Source organism: Macrobrachium rosenbergii, chromosome 50 (assembly GCF_040412425.1).
Source record: "Macrobrachium rosenbergii isolate ZJJX-2024 chromosome 50, ASM4041242v1, whole genome shotgun sequence".
Lineage (NCBI taxonomy): Eukaryota > Metazoa > Arthropoda > Malacostraca > Decapoda > Palaemonidae > Macrobrachium > Macrobrachium rosenbergii.
In genome coordinates this window covers 21,907,501-21,923,177 of record NC_089790.1, presented here as the reverse complement: position 1 = coordinate 21,923,177, position 15,677 = coordinate 21,907,501, and the positions used below count along the sequence as shown (strand labels likewise).

The 15,677-nt window shown below is 34.9% G+C and overlaps 1 long non-coding RNA gene across 2 annotated transcripts in view; it reads left to right on the top strand.

Annotated features, from left to right (window-relative positions):
• The window catches only part of LOC136832880 (uncharacterized), a 386,429-nt gene that overhangs the window by 300,999 nt on the left and 69,753 nt on the right, over positions 1 to 15,677 (top strand). For both annotated transcript variants that reach the window (XR_010851346.1, XR_010851345.1), the window contains one exon: positions 11,059 to 11,177. This is a non-coding gene — a long non-coding RNA (uncharacterized lncRNA). The remainder of the gene's footprint in view (positions 1 to 11,058; positions 11,178 to 15,677) is intronic.

Sequence of the window (15,677 nt, the reverse complement as noted above, 5' to 3'; positions counted from 1 at the left end):
ACATACATACATAGATACATACATACATACATATGTTGTGATGGCGTCCTCAGAAAAGCGGCAGTACTCTTTTTCAATACAAACCCAATATCGTAACGGTGCATATGTAGAGACAAAATGGGAATTGATATATTGAGTTATGGTCGCTACAACAGGATCAGAAGAATTGGAAACATTTCTTATGTGTAAAGAAAATAAAAGAAAGTGATTGTTGTAAAAATAATTAAGAAAATTCAATAGCACATCATCAATAACATTATATCTGCGGTCATAGCAGAAACTGAGGAAACCCGAGGTGATAACAGGATATTACTGCCCTAAAATGGAAGACTGCAGTGCCTGCAAAAATACAAAACTGAGAAAAATGGTAGATAGTGCAGTTTTCCCTTGCCTTACTACTGATTTTGCAGATACTGCAAGTGGGACCCCCTAAGTAAAGCACTGAAGAATCATTCTAAAACTTCAGTAACTTGTTTATTGGTGTTTCACGAGCCCAGTAGGTGGCATATCTCAATTTCGAAAATTGTGCAGATACTGAAGCTTTCTATTTTAGGGCAGATTAGCTAACCTTATCTCCGGATAATAATCCACTTCCATTGGAGCCACCCACGTCCAGAATCATGTCGGGGTTTTATTCGACAAAATAAATGGAAGAGGAGTCGCCTGGAACTGACATAAACAGGCAAAGGATAATCCTAGGGTGAAAGATCAAGTAAAATGGCAGGAGAGGAAATGGCAACGCCATTTTCTTTTTGCCGCGGCGGATGAGCCAGTGTTGGGAAATTGTATTCGAGTGCAGTTCGAAAATTAGACGGCGCGTCTGAACACATTCTGTCTATTGCTGCAGGTAGAGAGGTCTGAAGGTAAAATATTGAAAGTTCGCGAATTCATGGCGGAATATGATATATCTGAGTGCTTACCACACATGCCTGTAGGCGTAGACTTAAATGTTTACGTAGAAGATGAGGTATTATGTACATTTTACTTTACAGAACAATTCCACGATCAATGGGAATTATAGTTTTTCTGGAATATTGTCAATATACCGGGACGGAAATAAGACGTAAAATACTATAAAAAAACGAAATCTTTTTCATATAATTATTTTTTCATAATATCAGACGCTTAAGGTTGTTAGGGAATGAAACTGATAAAGGAAGTATTCCTTGCTTTGTCTTCACTGGTATACCAAAGTCGAGAAACTAATTTCGCTAAAAGGTAAAAAAGCAATTGGATGCTAAGGACAGATCTATCAGCTCCATAATTTATCTAAAACATATATAATATATATATGTGTGTGTATGTATACATATATATATATGATGTATATATGATGTTTGCTTGTGTGTATAAATACGTATATATATATATATATATATATATATATATATATATATATATATATATATATATATATATATATATGTGTGTGTGTGTGTGTGTGTGTGTGTGTATGCATGTATGTATGTATGTATATGTGGGTTTCTCTCACTCAACCGTCCCTGCTGTACTTGTACCATTGGTGCTTCACTGCTCTGTACTCTTTGTAGGTGGGCTCCTGTAAGCGAATCGAAACTCTGTCACCATATCTGTTCATTTCTTCTGTGAATTTATTGTGTCAGTCCCCTGATGATGAGGAAAATATTATGAAAAGAATGTAATAATAATAATAATAATAATAATAATAATAATAAATGTAACGTAAACAATACTACCATTATCATCATTTTAATGCTAAAAACAATGGTAGCGTTCATCGATATTCATCCACGCTCAAGCCAGTGTAAAAATGTAGCGAAGGCCCTGAGTCTTCCAAACATAATGGAATTACTTCTTGCTCCTCTTGTTCCGCGGCTTTGCCGCGTCGCTTGGATGTCAACTTCTCCTTCTTTTTTTATCGGTTAATATAATGCCAGGAGCGAGGTCGTCGTAAAAAAGAAGCTGGGATATCAGTGCGCGGTTTTTATAGAGCGGCGGATATCAGCTTATGATGTCATTCGGCGCTGAAAGCGGCATTCGCGGAGGAGTAAGTCGGTACTCTGGAGGAGAGCTTATCTGCGATAAGTCTCTGCTTGGATGAGACTGTATGATGCTGAGAGATAGGGCCCTGCTTAAGGTGGTATTTGTAAACGGTGTCGTAAGGATGTTGTGGTAATTGTTACTTCTCCTTTCTCTGCATCTTTCCCCACTTCTAGGTAGGGTCGATGTGTCTGACAGCTTTCCTCCTCCACCTGGCTCGGGTCAGACACATCGTCCTCTGACAATTATTGTTGTTTGTCATAGTGGTTGTTACTGTGAGACCTTAAAATTTGCCTGACAATCGGGATATTCTAATCATAACATCAGTCAGATTGCTTTTATCCAATTAATTTTCTATGGTTGGACACGTCACCTATGCGAGTGATGGTAATGAAGTTATTATTATTATAATTATTATTATTATTCAGTAAGTGAAACCTATTCGTATGGAACAAGCCCACTAAAGGGGCCATTGACATGATATTCAAGCCTCCAAAGAATATGGTGTTCATTAGGAAGAATTAAGGGGAAGTAAAATGAAATACAGAAAGAAGAGATCCCACTTATCAAAAAATTCAATTAATCAATTAATTAATAGATAAATAGATAGAAAAAGTATTAAAATGCAAGAAGAATAGTATCAGGGTAGTAATGCATTGCAGCTTCGCTTGAACTTCTGAAGTTCCAATTGCACGACAGCCTCTGGGAGGCTGTTTCACAATCCAGCGGTGTGAAGAAATCATATTCATATTCATATTCAGTTTTATTTTTAATAAACGTTCCGTTTTTGTTTATTACTGTTACTACAGTAATATTTAGAACTAGTATTTTGCATGTTTAATAGACCTAGACAAATGATTCTCATGGTATACTAAAATAGGAACAAATACTGTTAAAAGGACAGGACTCTAAACAGAGCCGTAAAGTTATTAGCGGTCACGGGACCAAAAATATCAAGAAAAAAAAATATCTGGCTATGAAACTAAAACAATAAAATTCCTTCAACTGTGATTGCGTTGGCCGTTGAAATATAAAATCAGATCTAGCGCTGTTTTGAAACTAATGAATTTCATAGAAGCTGGGATTTTTTTTACCCATCCTTATATTTATTCCTTCCTGACTATGTCTTTATTTTTATTTCTTTTCGAACTATCTGTCCTTATATTTACTACTTTTTTAACTATCTGTCCTTATATTTACTCCTTTCCTAAGCATCTGTCCTTATATTTATTCCTTTTCTAACTATCTGTCCTTACATTTACTCCTTTCCTAACTATCTGTCCTCACATTTACTCCTTTCCTAACTATCTGTCCTTACATTTACTCCTTTCTAACTATCTGTCCTTACATTTACTCCTTTCCTAACTATCTGTCCTTACATTTACTCCTTTCTAACTATCTGTCCTTACATTTACTCCTCTCCTAACTATCTGTCCTTACATTTACTCCTTTCTAACTATCTGTCCTTACATTTACTCCTTTCCTAACTATCTGTCCTTACATTTACTCCTTTCTAACTATCTGTCCTTACATTTACTCCTTTCCTAACTATCTGTCCTTACATTTACTCCTTTCTAACTATCTGTCCTTACATTTACTCCTTTCTAACTATCTGTCCTTACATTTACTCCTTTCTAACTATCTGTCCTTACATTTACTCCTTTCCTAACTATCTGTCCTTACATTTACTCTTTTCTAACTCTCTGTCCTTACATTTACTCCTTTCCTAACTATCTGTCCTTACATTTACTCCTTTCCTAACTGTCTGTCGTTACATTTACTCCTTTCTAACTATCTGTCCTTACATTTACTCCTTTCCTAACTATCTGTCCTTACATTTACTCCTTTCCTAACTATCTGTCCTTACATTACTCCTTTCCTAACTATCTGTCCTTACATTTACTCCTTTCTAGCTATCTGCCCTTACATTTACTCCTTTCTAACTATCTGTCCTTACATTTACTCCTTTCTAACTATCTGTCCTTACATTTACTCCTTCCTATCTGTCCTTACATTTACTCCTTTCCTAATTATCTGTCCTTACATTTACTCCTTTCCTAATTATCTGTCGTTACATTTACTCCTTTCTATCTGTCCTTACATTTACTCCTTTCCTAACTATCAGTCCTTACATTTACTCCTTTCCTAATTATCTGTCCTTACATTTACTCCTTTCCTAATTATCTGTCCTTATATTTATTCCTTTTCTAACTATCTGTTTGTCCGTCGTTTTGTTCATCTCTCATAATTGAATCGCCACCTAAAAACCTCCTCTCACCATTTTTTCCTGTTGGAAAGGGCTCCCGCAAATGGAGTTCCCTCGCATGAAGTACTTCCATCAAAGAGTTAGGGTAAATTTGTAAAAACAAATGGAATATACATATTCATGTCTATTGTTCAACTTCTCTGTTGCACATGCATGCGTCCCATTTTGACAACGGAGAGCAACGCGTGTTAAGGCAGGGGAGGAAAGGAAAAACTATTTAAAAAAAAATATATAGAAAGTAGATTTGATTTGATAATTTCATCTTTCATATTTTTTTCACGAAATGTTTACTTTATTTTTATAAAAGGAGAGCACAGAGTAATTTTGCTTTCAGAGGGACACCGAAGTAAGGGGAAAGAAAGGAATAAAGATGACAGAACTCCAACACGAAACCTAACAGAAGAAATGCCTGCTTTTTGCCTGTATTGACTAATATCAAGATTCTTTCCCAGAGGCGCAATCGAGTTTCTTGTACAGCGTATAATGCTGCGTGAAAGTCTCGGCCACTGCCCATGAAACTCTCAGCCGGCCGTGGTGGCCTGCATTGTTTCGGTGCCGGACGCACGATTATGGCTAATTTTAACTTTGAATAAATAAAAAAAAAATACTGAGACTAGAGGGCTGCAGTTTGGTATGTTTGATGATTGGAGGGTGGAAGACCAACATACCAATTTGCAGCCCTCTAGCCTCAGCAGTTTTTAAGATTTGAGGGCGGACAGACAAATAGCCATCTCAGTAGTTTTCTTTTGCAGAAAACTAAAAAAAAAAAAAAAAAAAATGGGTAATACTCCACGAAAACCAATAACAGTTCAAGCACGGATGCAAGAAATATAATACGCTCTCTGTGACTGGGAGGGGGAGGAGGAAAGACCTCGAGAACCCTTGGGTTGAAAGGACAACCTCCTCCTCCTCCTCCTCCTTCTCCTCCTCCCTCTTCGAGGAATCTCCTTTACAAAAACGAAGAAGAAGAAGAAGAAGAAGAAGAAGAAGAAGAAGAAGAAGAAGAAGAAGAAGAAGAAGAAGAAGAAGAAGAAGATCTTGGAGAGCCCAAGAGGACACAAAAATAATGTTTGGAAACTCCTCTCGGTCTCTCTCAAGACTGTCGTTTCCGATGATAAATCACAGTTTATCGACGGCAAATTTTCCGTTGGGTTTTTTCTCTTTTTTTTTTTTGCTTTATTTATTTACTCTACGTTTTTATTATCTTTATTCTTGTCTTTCCCTTTCTTTCATCTTTATTTCTTTCTTTCTCCTTCTGTCATCTTTATTCCTTTATTTCCCTTTCTGTCAGTTTATTCCTGTCTTTCCCTTTCTATCATCTCTGTTCCCTTCCTTCTCTTTCTGTCATCTTTGTTCCTTTCTTTCCCTCTCTGTCATCGTTATTCCTTCCTTTCCCTTTCTGTCAACTTTATTCCTTTCTTTCGCCTTACTTCGGTGTCCCTTTAAAATAAAGATTACATGAAATTTTTTTGTCTATATTTTATCAGTTTTTCCAATTGAAGGACGAAAAATATCAGAAAACTAATTAATATTTCATAAACCACCACAAAATTTTTAAAATGCAAAAATAACTTTCTTTGAAGGTGATCATTATTAAAAATAGAGGGCACACTTGTAAAGTTTGTTTATATATATATATATATATATATATATATATATATATATATATATATATATATATATATATATATATATATATATATATATATACATATATATATATATATATACATATATATATATATATATATATATATATATATATATATATATATATATATATGTGTGTGTGTGTGTGTGTGTACCCGTGTCACATCAATTACATCTTTTATTTGCCCCACAAATAAGTAACTAAGAATGAAAAGTGAAATAGCACTAAAAACATAAAACTTGAGGGGAGTCTAAAGTAGTTTAGGATAACATGAATAGGAAAGTAAACTTTGAGTAATAAATCCTTGATCAAGTGATAAGCTATTTTGCAATGGCATCAAGAATGACTTCTGTCTAATTTATGGATAACAGAAAAAAATTACTACAAAAATTGCAGTTTTAGAAAGGGTAACTTGAATAGTGAAGTTTTTGTTCTATGACCAGTCAGATCGATTGCTTGAATCGCAAGCATAGTTATGGTGAGTTTATCTCACCCGGTATTTGATGACAGAAAAAATTATTAAAAATACAGCAGAAAGCAGATTCTGTACATAGACCATAAAATCATCAGTACATTTTATAGCACTGTTCTGAAAACAAAATTTGAACCTATCAGGTAATTGTAAAAAGGATGCAACAGAAAACGAAAAAGGGCAGTGAAGGAGAGAAATGTAATTCACAAGCGAGAGATATGTAAAAAAATTAAATGTCAAAATATCGTACCAAAATTATAAACTTCATAAGGGGGGTTAGTGCCATCAGTGCACCTCACGTGGTGTACTGTAAGCATTACTCAGGGTCCTTTGCAGCATCCCTTCGGCCTCCAGCTGCAACCCCTTTCATTCTCTTTACTGTACTTCTGTTAATATTCTCTTTCTTCCATCTTACTCTCCACCCTGGCAACTGCTGGGTTTTCCTCCTGTTACACCTTTAAAGTCTTTTTACTCTCAGTTCCCTTTCAGCGCTGAATATTCTCATATGTCCCAGCGCTCAGCATTGGCCTTTATTTTATATTCCATTCCATTCCATTCTACAGTGTAATTATGAATCAGAAGATCTGGAGAGGAACAGCTGAAACATACCAAGAATTTCATGAGATGAAAGAGACCATCTAGAAATGATGGACACATGTCTCGAGAAATACTTGTAAGTTTTCGAGTCTATTTTTGACATAAGTTACGAGATGAACCAACGACCATTAATGTCAGGTGTTCGGGCAATATCTCTCTCTCTCTCTCTCTCTCTCTCTCTCTCTCTCTCTCTCTCTCTCTCTCTCTCTCTCTCTCTCTCTCTCGTTTTCCTTCTGATGATTCTACTTTAAAGGTGAGAGACGTGAAGGAGAGATTGACTGGTGAAAATGTTATTCCAGAAGTGGAAATGTAATTTCTGATTGACATCTTCTTACGATTCAATCTTCTATGTTCACAAATAAATAGATTCTGTCTTCCGCTATTTTCACAAATATTTACTTATTAATTCCCAAAAACGGCGTAAAACTGTAAATCGAGGATACACTTTTATAGCTATAAAAGTTGCTCTGTAACTCTGAGTGTTCTTGACAGAGATGTAATACGAAATCATATATAATTTCTAGCTCTCCGAGTTACATAATGCCATTCTGCATTAGCTTGTAACCATAAGAAAACAAAATAGATGAAAAAGGGTGTCCTTTCCTACCAGTGAAAGAATTTATTTACAGTCTGATAAATAATATACCTTAAGAAAGCGAATTAGCCAAGATCCAACTCCATATTCCAAATCACTTAATCTCTTACGTAAGAGGAAGAGAGCGCTGTTTAGGAGGTAGAGAAGAAAATCCAGTAGAATTAGCAGGAGACTGACGGCCTTCCTCTCGGGAAACTCTGAGATAATGGAAAATCCTGAGGAAGGAGGGCAATGCAAAAGAGTGTTTGAAATATAATTGAGGTCTAGATTTGTTTGTCTTGTATAATCTTTTCTGGTTAGGGGACTTGCTCCCTATGGCTTTTACCAATATGTTGGACATGGGTTGAAGTCCATTATGGGAAGTAGTGTTTCTTCAAGCGTTCCTTTGCGGGATTCAAGGCTTGTAGTGGTAGACATATCCAAAAAGTGTATTGAAATCGAGGAGTTTAGAAGTCTGTGTGGTTGTCGGAAATAAAGCAAGCATTCTCACGCGCACACACACACACACACACACACACACACACATATATATATATATATATATATATATATATATATATATATATATATATATATATATATATATATATATATATATATATATATTATATATATATAATATATATATTTATATAATTTATATACAGTATATATATATATATATATATATATATATATATATATATATATATATATTTATGTGTGTGTGTGTGCGTGCGTATATATATGTATATATATACATACATATATATTGATGTGTGCTTGTGCCTATTTGTTTTGTCTGTCCGTCTATCTATCTCTCTATCTATATGTCTGTCTGTCGGTCTATCTGCGTCTGCGTCTGTGTGTGTATCGATTAAATCGACTCGATATTAGCGCACCATAATCATCAAGTTTATGGAGTGTAATCAGCGGGACGGAATAAAATGTTTATTAGACTCCGATCGCAGGAAAATGATGAGGACGCCCAAGCAGACTCTAATCACTTTTAGATTGCAAAGTAATCTCATAAAATTTGGGATAATTCTCCACTGAAAATTTATTCTTCTGTTTTATGAGAGATGCCTAAAATGATTTCCAGGTTGTCAAGATGGTAATTTAATACAAAATATGTAGATATGTTATGACTTATAGGGATAGAGGAGGAAAGAAGAAACGAATATAGAAAAGAAATATAGAGGGAAAAGGAGATATGAAGGCCAAAAGAATGAAAGTGAAATAAAAGAGAAAGCAAATTCACCAATTGACTTTTGCTCTCTCAGGTGGGCGTAAAACAATTAATAATCCAGATCACGTCATATTAAATTCTGGTCTTTTGTCTCTCTCTCTCTCTCTCTCTCTCTCTCTCTCTCTCTCTCTCTCTCTCTCTCTCTCTCTCTCTTCTACTCTTTTATTCACTTTCGCAGCAGGTAATTCATTTGTTCAATTTAGATTTAAAGCCGATATTGGCTACAGAGATCGGCGAGTGGGAAGACTGAAATTTCGAATTTTGGTTCTCTTAATATAATATTTTTTAATATACTCAATGCAATGCACTTATATTGGCGAACCTAGAGTAAAAGCTCAGTATCAGTAAAGCTATCCATTACTGATTCTAGATACTGAATTACTGTATATATGTAACTGAGAGTCCTTAAAATAAAGTTTATATTATTTCAAAGGGTTGATTTGATTAGATGGACGCATGGGAAAGTTCTGCGAAATTTTTATTTCACTAAGTGATGCTTCTGAAGTTCGAATATTCAAAATGTCTATTTATTCCTCTTGGAAAGCATAATTCTTGAACTTATCCCATTGTTAGATAAGTGAGATTCAGCATGATAATGAGAATAATTAAGAAAACAACGCCCGTGATCATGAAATTTAGATATAACTCGTTGATAAAGACTACATAAAGTCCACTGACAGGGCTATCCAAGATGGCGGATGTTCCTTAGATATAACTCTTGTTGATAAAGGCTACATAAAGTCCACTGACAGGGCTATCCAAGATGGCGGATGTTCCGCTGCAAGAAATCACGTCATGTAAGGAGTTGTATCCTCTTTAATGTCTGGGCTTGACATTTGACGTCGTATGATGTCCGAGACGGAAATGACTTTCTCTCTACTCTTGTATCTTAATACTGTTTTGCATTCTCTCTCTCTCTCTCTCTCTCTCTCTCTCTCTCTCTCTCTCTCTCTCTCTCTCTCTCTCTCTCTGCTTCCTTCATCTTGCATCCGTGAGAGATGAATCAGCTGATGCTCTTCCTCGTGGATTCATGGACTCCTTTTCTCCGGGTCTTTTGCTTGTTCCATTTTCCGCGTGATTTCATAAAAGGAAGTGTCTCTTACACAGTCATTAGCTGACAGAGCACTTTGCGTTTATTTATTTATTCATTTTTGTTTTCAGTAAAAGAAAACTATTGTGCCGGCTTTGTCTGTCCGTCCGCACTTTTTCTTTCCGCCATCAGATCTTAAAAACTCCTGAGACCAGAGAGCTGCAAATTGGTATGTTGATCATCCATCCTCTAATCAACAAACATACCAAATTGCAACCCTCTAGCCTCAGTAGTTTTTATTTGATTTAAGGTTAAAGTTAGCCATGATCGTGCGTCTGGCAGCGCTATAGGACAGGCCACTACCGGGCCGTGGCTGAAAGTTTCATGGGCTGCGGCTCATACTCTGTACAGAAAACTCGATTGCGTCGAAGAAACTTTCGGCGCATTTTCTGCTTGTTGTTTTGGTCAGTAATTTCTTGCCGTTTAGTCATTTCTTAAATACTTATTCTTTATTCGTAGTAGTTTCGTCTGAAGGCTTATTTGCTTTTTCCTGATCCTCTTTATCGTAGCGGCTGCAATTACTGATTCAGTTATTTCCCTTCATTCTGCAATATTTTGACGGACAAAGTCTCACAACTCAAAAAAGAAAATATGACTATGAACTCCATTATTATCGCATGTAACCAACTTGCTATTGAATCTCAGAGATGTATTAACGACTTCTAGTTTTCTTCAGAGGTTTCCATGTCTGGAGTTCCGTACATTAGGAGATGATTTTCTTTTAATTTCTTTACGATGTATAGAAATAAGGAATTTTTCAATGTGTATGAAGGAAATGGAGAGGTGAAGTTTAAAATTATAATCTGGGGAACGAGGCGATATGTTGTACGTCTATCCGAGATATGACGAGTTTCTTTTGAATTTCCTTGCGATGTATAAAAGTAAAGAGATTTTCAATATTTATAAATGGGGAGATGAAGTTTAAAGCATAATCAGGAGACCAAGAAGATGTATGATAAGCCTATAATTCCGTTGTAAACTTAAAAATGTAAAAGAAAGAGGTTGAATCATAGTAAAACAAAAAAAATATCAAAACGTAAACTTCTTCTCGTCGATAACGGCTATTTATCATCGGAAAAGACAGTCTGGAGGAGTTCTGAAAATGTTTTGAACCGTCTCTTCTTTTTCTCGATCTTTCAGTCGGGAAAGTTCCCTTCCTGGTGGTGTGGAATTTTGAGCGAAGGCGCCTGCCCGGTCGTTTCAATAAGCCTCCTTCAGAATTACTTCGTCGGTTTGTGGATCGCACTCCAATAGAACAGGTAAGTGTTCTCGATGTAAGATGATCTGCTGTATGTCAGGTATCTTGTATAATGGGATTATGCAATTTATATTTTACTGTTATCGCATTAGTTTATCAGATTTGAAATATTTTACGGAGATCCAAAGGTTCCATGTGTGTGTGTGTGTGTGTGTGTGAGAGAGAGAGAGAGAGAGAGAGAGAGAGTATACCTTAGTTTAACCAGACCACTGAGCTGATTAACAGCTCTCCTAGGGCTGGCCCGAAGGATTAGACTTATTTTACGTGGATAAGAACCAATTAGTTACCTAGCAACGGGACCTGCAGCTTATTGTGGGATCTGAACCATATTATAAGAGAGAGATAGTGCTTTACTGGGGAAAGTTGTCTTTTGGTGTCCTTATTGTATATCTTAGATCTTGACCTTGGGATGCCTTTGAATTTCCTGTTAATCCATAACAACCTACTTTCTCGAGTGGGAACTTCAAGCAGATTGCAGAAATGCTACAGACACCCAGCAATATTTATATGTTTAGGATATCAGAAAATTCAAAGAAGAAGAAAATATATATATAAAAAATCGCAATACATTTTTATCGTCATTTATTATTTTTTTTTTCTTTTGTAATAAGTTGGATCACTTCTTTCTGTATTTCCCTTTACTTCCTCTTCCTTCTTCCTAATGAACACCATACTCTTTGGAAGCTTGGATTTCAAGTCATTGGCCCCTGTGGGCTTGTTCCATATTGATAGATTTCATCTGTTGAATAATAATGATAATAAACTGAATGTGATTGTTTGTCCATCAGTGGCCTATTCACACAGGGGCAGGATACTTAATCATTTTAGCATATCTGTTGCTGCTTTTATTAGGAAAAGGCTTCGGTCGGTGAGATGATTACACGATTTTTCTTTTCTTGCCGTCAAAGTGAAAGCATAAAAGTATACGAAAGGAAAATCAAAGAAGGGCGAAAAATGCCAAAAATAGACACCTACACGCCAGCAAGAATCACCAAAGGAGGGCCGGAGAAAATTATAATAGAGCTGGACGCTTTCTGGAGAAATTTCCATTGCTTGCAATGTAGCTGCATTGGAAGCAAATTTATCATTAGCTGCCCAGAATACTCCATTTTTCATAGTGTTTAAGGAAAACGAGATTCAAATAAAGGCTGCATTAATTCTAAGCGAAAGATATTATAAGATGATGACGGAATATGTGAACACCAAACAGTGGCCCAGCTTAAAATATCTAACTGCTGTATAATAGTCGGTTTTCCAATCCAGTCTATTATACCTTTGATCGCTCAATTTGTGAAGGTAAGCATTATTGGACCTGGTCAGTATTTGCATAGGTGGCCGCCAATGAAAGTCATAGGCCACAAGCATATAAGCCTCTTAAATGGTTATGGATTAGGGCATTAGGTTAATATCTTTATCCAATGATTTCTTGCTTGTAATATATATATATTTATATATTTATTTGTTTTTGTATAGGCTATGTATAGACAATATATATATATATATATATATATATATATATATATATATATATATATATATATATATATATATATATATATATATTTATATATTTATTTATTTATATATATAAATATATATATACATATATATACATTATGTATATACATATATATAATATACTATATATATTTTTATATTCATATATATCCATATGTATAAAATATATTATATATATATATATATATATATATATATATATATATATATATATATATATATATATAATATAATATAATGTATATACATTTATATTCATATATATCCATATGTATAAAATATATTATAATGACAACACCTATCTCTTTATGTTTATCTCTCTCTGCCTGTCTGCCTCTCTCCGTGTCTCTCTCCTATTCCTAAATGTTTTCCGGGGTATGAACGGATGAAAAGAATGAAGATCAGAGTTTTTTTAACATTATTATTTTAAGTTTACGCTTCACCAGAATCTGTCACGGGCGACTTGGTCTCTCTCATGGCTTCGTTGTGTTATTTCCATTACCTGAAAAGAGTATATGTGTGGGTTAAATTTTTCTTTTCACCCTTTACGAGAAATATATATATATATATATATATATATATATATATGTGTGTGTGTGTGTGTGTGTGTGTGTGTGTGTGTGTGTGTAAGGCTTTTCCTTTCCTTTTTTTAGTTTTCTGTAAAAGAAAACTATTGAGATGGCTATTCCTCTGTCTGTCCGCACTTTTCCTGTCCGCCCTCAGATCTCAAAAACTACTGAGGCTAGAGGGCTGCAAATTGGTATGTTGACCGTCCACCCTCCAATTATCAAACGTACTAAATTGTAGCCCTCTAGCCTCAGTAGTTTTTTTATTCTATTTAAGGTTAAAGTTAGCCATGATCGTGCGTCTGGCACCGCTATAGGTGCCAACAACATAGGCCACCACCGGGCCTTGGTTGAAAGTATCATGGGCCGCGGCTGAGAGTTTCATGGGCCGCGGCTAAGAGTTTCATACATCATTATACACTGTACAGGAAACTCGATTGCGTCGAAGAAACTTCGGCGCATTCTTTCCTTTTTCTTTTTTTATTACTCTGCGATTTGGAATATATACACCAACGTAATTTGTTATCATGATTCTGTGAAAGACTTAATTCAAACAAATATTTTTTATTTATAGATATTAAAGAAAAAAAGTAAAATTGGTTGTTTTAATGAAAAAGATCAATTATATTTTAGTACCTATTGTACTAATTATAACGTTATGGAAATTTAAATATGGTGCAAATATATCATTATCTAAATGGCGAATTATACAGTGTGTTTTGAGATGGTTTGATCATGTTGTTAAAAAGAGTAAAAAGAGTGTATGATTCTCAAGTGTTAGAATTAAGGATATACATACATTATATATATATACATATATATATATATATATATATATATATATATATATATATATATATATATATATATATATATGCATACATACATATTTATAAGTAACCCTCTTTTACACCATATACCTAACACTTTCTAACTCTCCCCCTCCTGAATTCTAACGCATCAGAATCATACACTCATTTTACTCTTTTCAACAACACATCATCCCTTATTCTTACCACATGATCAAACCATCTCGAAACACATTGTATAATTCTCCATTTAGTTTATATATATATATATATATATATATATATATATATATATATATATATATGTGTGTGTGTGTGTGTGTGTGTGTGTGTGTATGTATGTATGTATGTATGTATATGTATATGTATTTTTCATATATATGTAGTGTGCGTGTGTGTGTGTTTGTGTATCGCAATAAATATAAAAGTGACTGGATAACCTTTTTTGGGATTCCTTGAAAAAAAGCTGTCACTCAGGAAGCATGTGACCACATTCTCTTTCTCAAGCAATTTGGAAGAGAAACCTTCTATCGCATCAAGTATTGACATATGACTGATTTGTTACGTGTCAATTCCATTCTCTAAGTCCGACATTTCCAGTGTCGCTTTCCTGACGCGATGGGTAAAAAACAATTTCAATCTGTCTCCAGCATAGACAAAGAACGCAGTGCGTTTGCTGACGGTATTCCGTTTTTGCAGAGCAAAACGATCAATATTTTATGACCAGCTTGGGGAGAATTATGCACGAAGGGGATGAGCCAGTTAGATCATGAATCGCAATGTTACTTCAGGAACAAAGAGACTGATTTACAGCACAATTATGAATCCCTTTTTATGTCTGTGCTTCTGGATCGACAAGAAAATCTCGATTTTTGTGGGGGACCCAATTTTTAGTTTAGGTAATTCTCATGTAAAAAAAAATACCCTATTTTCTGATATAAAAAAAACTTTGGCATATTACATTAAGACATTGTTTACAAAAAATAACAATTAAAATCAATGGGATAACAAAAATTGAGGATTCCTAGAGTGGAGACAATGACAGATTATCCGGGAGAAAACAGTGAAAGCTTTGTGTGGAAAAGATTAAGTTCATTTGGCAGTGGTGACACTCCCTTGACCTAAATTAGCGATAGCAGTGGTGGATTTTATTTACGTATAAGGAATCAGAAGGCAAATTCTGCTGTAATGATTTTGAATCAGCAATTGCAGTAGAGCATCTTTTTCTGGCCAATTTTCATACTTTAAAAGAAAAATAATGGTGTTAGTAGGCCACAGGAGACCTATTTAAACAAGTAGTCTCAAAATGATAAATTATCAAAGGGTACATTATTCTTCACACAGGATCCAAATAGTCTCCAAATAGAATATAAAGTGATTCATCGTTCTTTAAATAGAATTCAAAGATACCGTCCTTTTTATCTGGTTTTCCAGATGACCTTTGTGGCTGGTACATCTTCTGTATCATATTATTCAGCGCATCTTCGCTTACCTGACCTTTGGAACGACGCATTTCAGTTACAGTTCGTAATGCATCACAGTTCATACTATGGTTGTTCTTAGCTTTGTGCTTAAAAATGGCAGAATTTGTACGTGTTTATCTTCCCA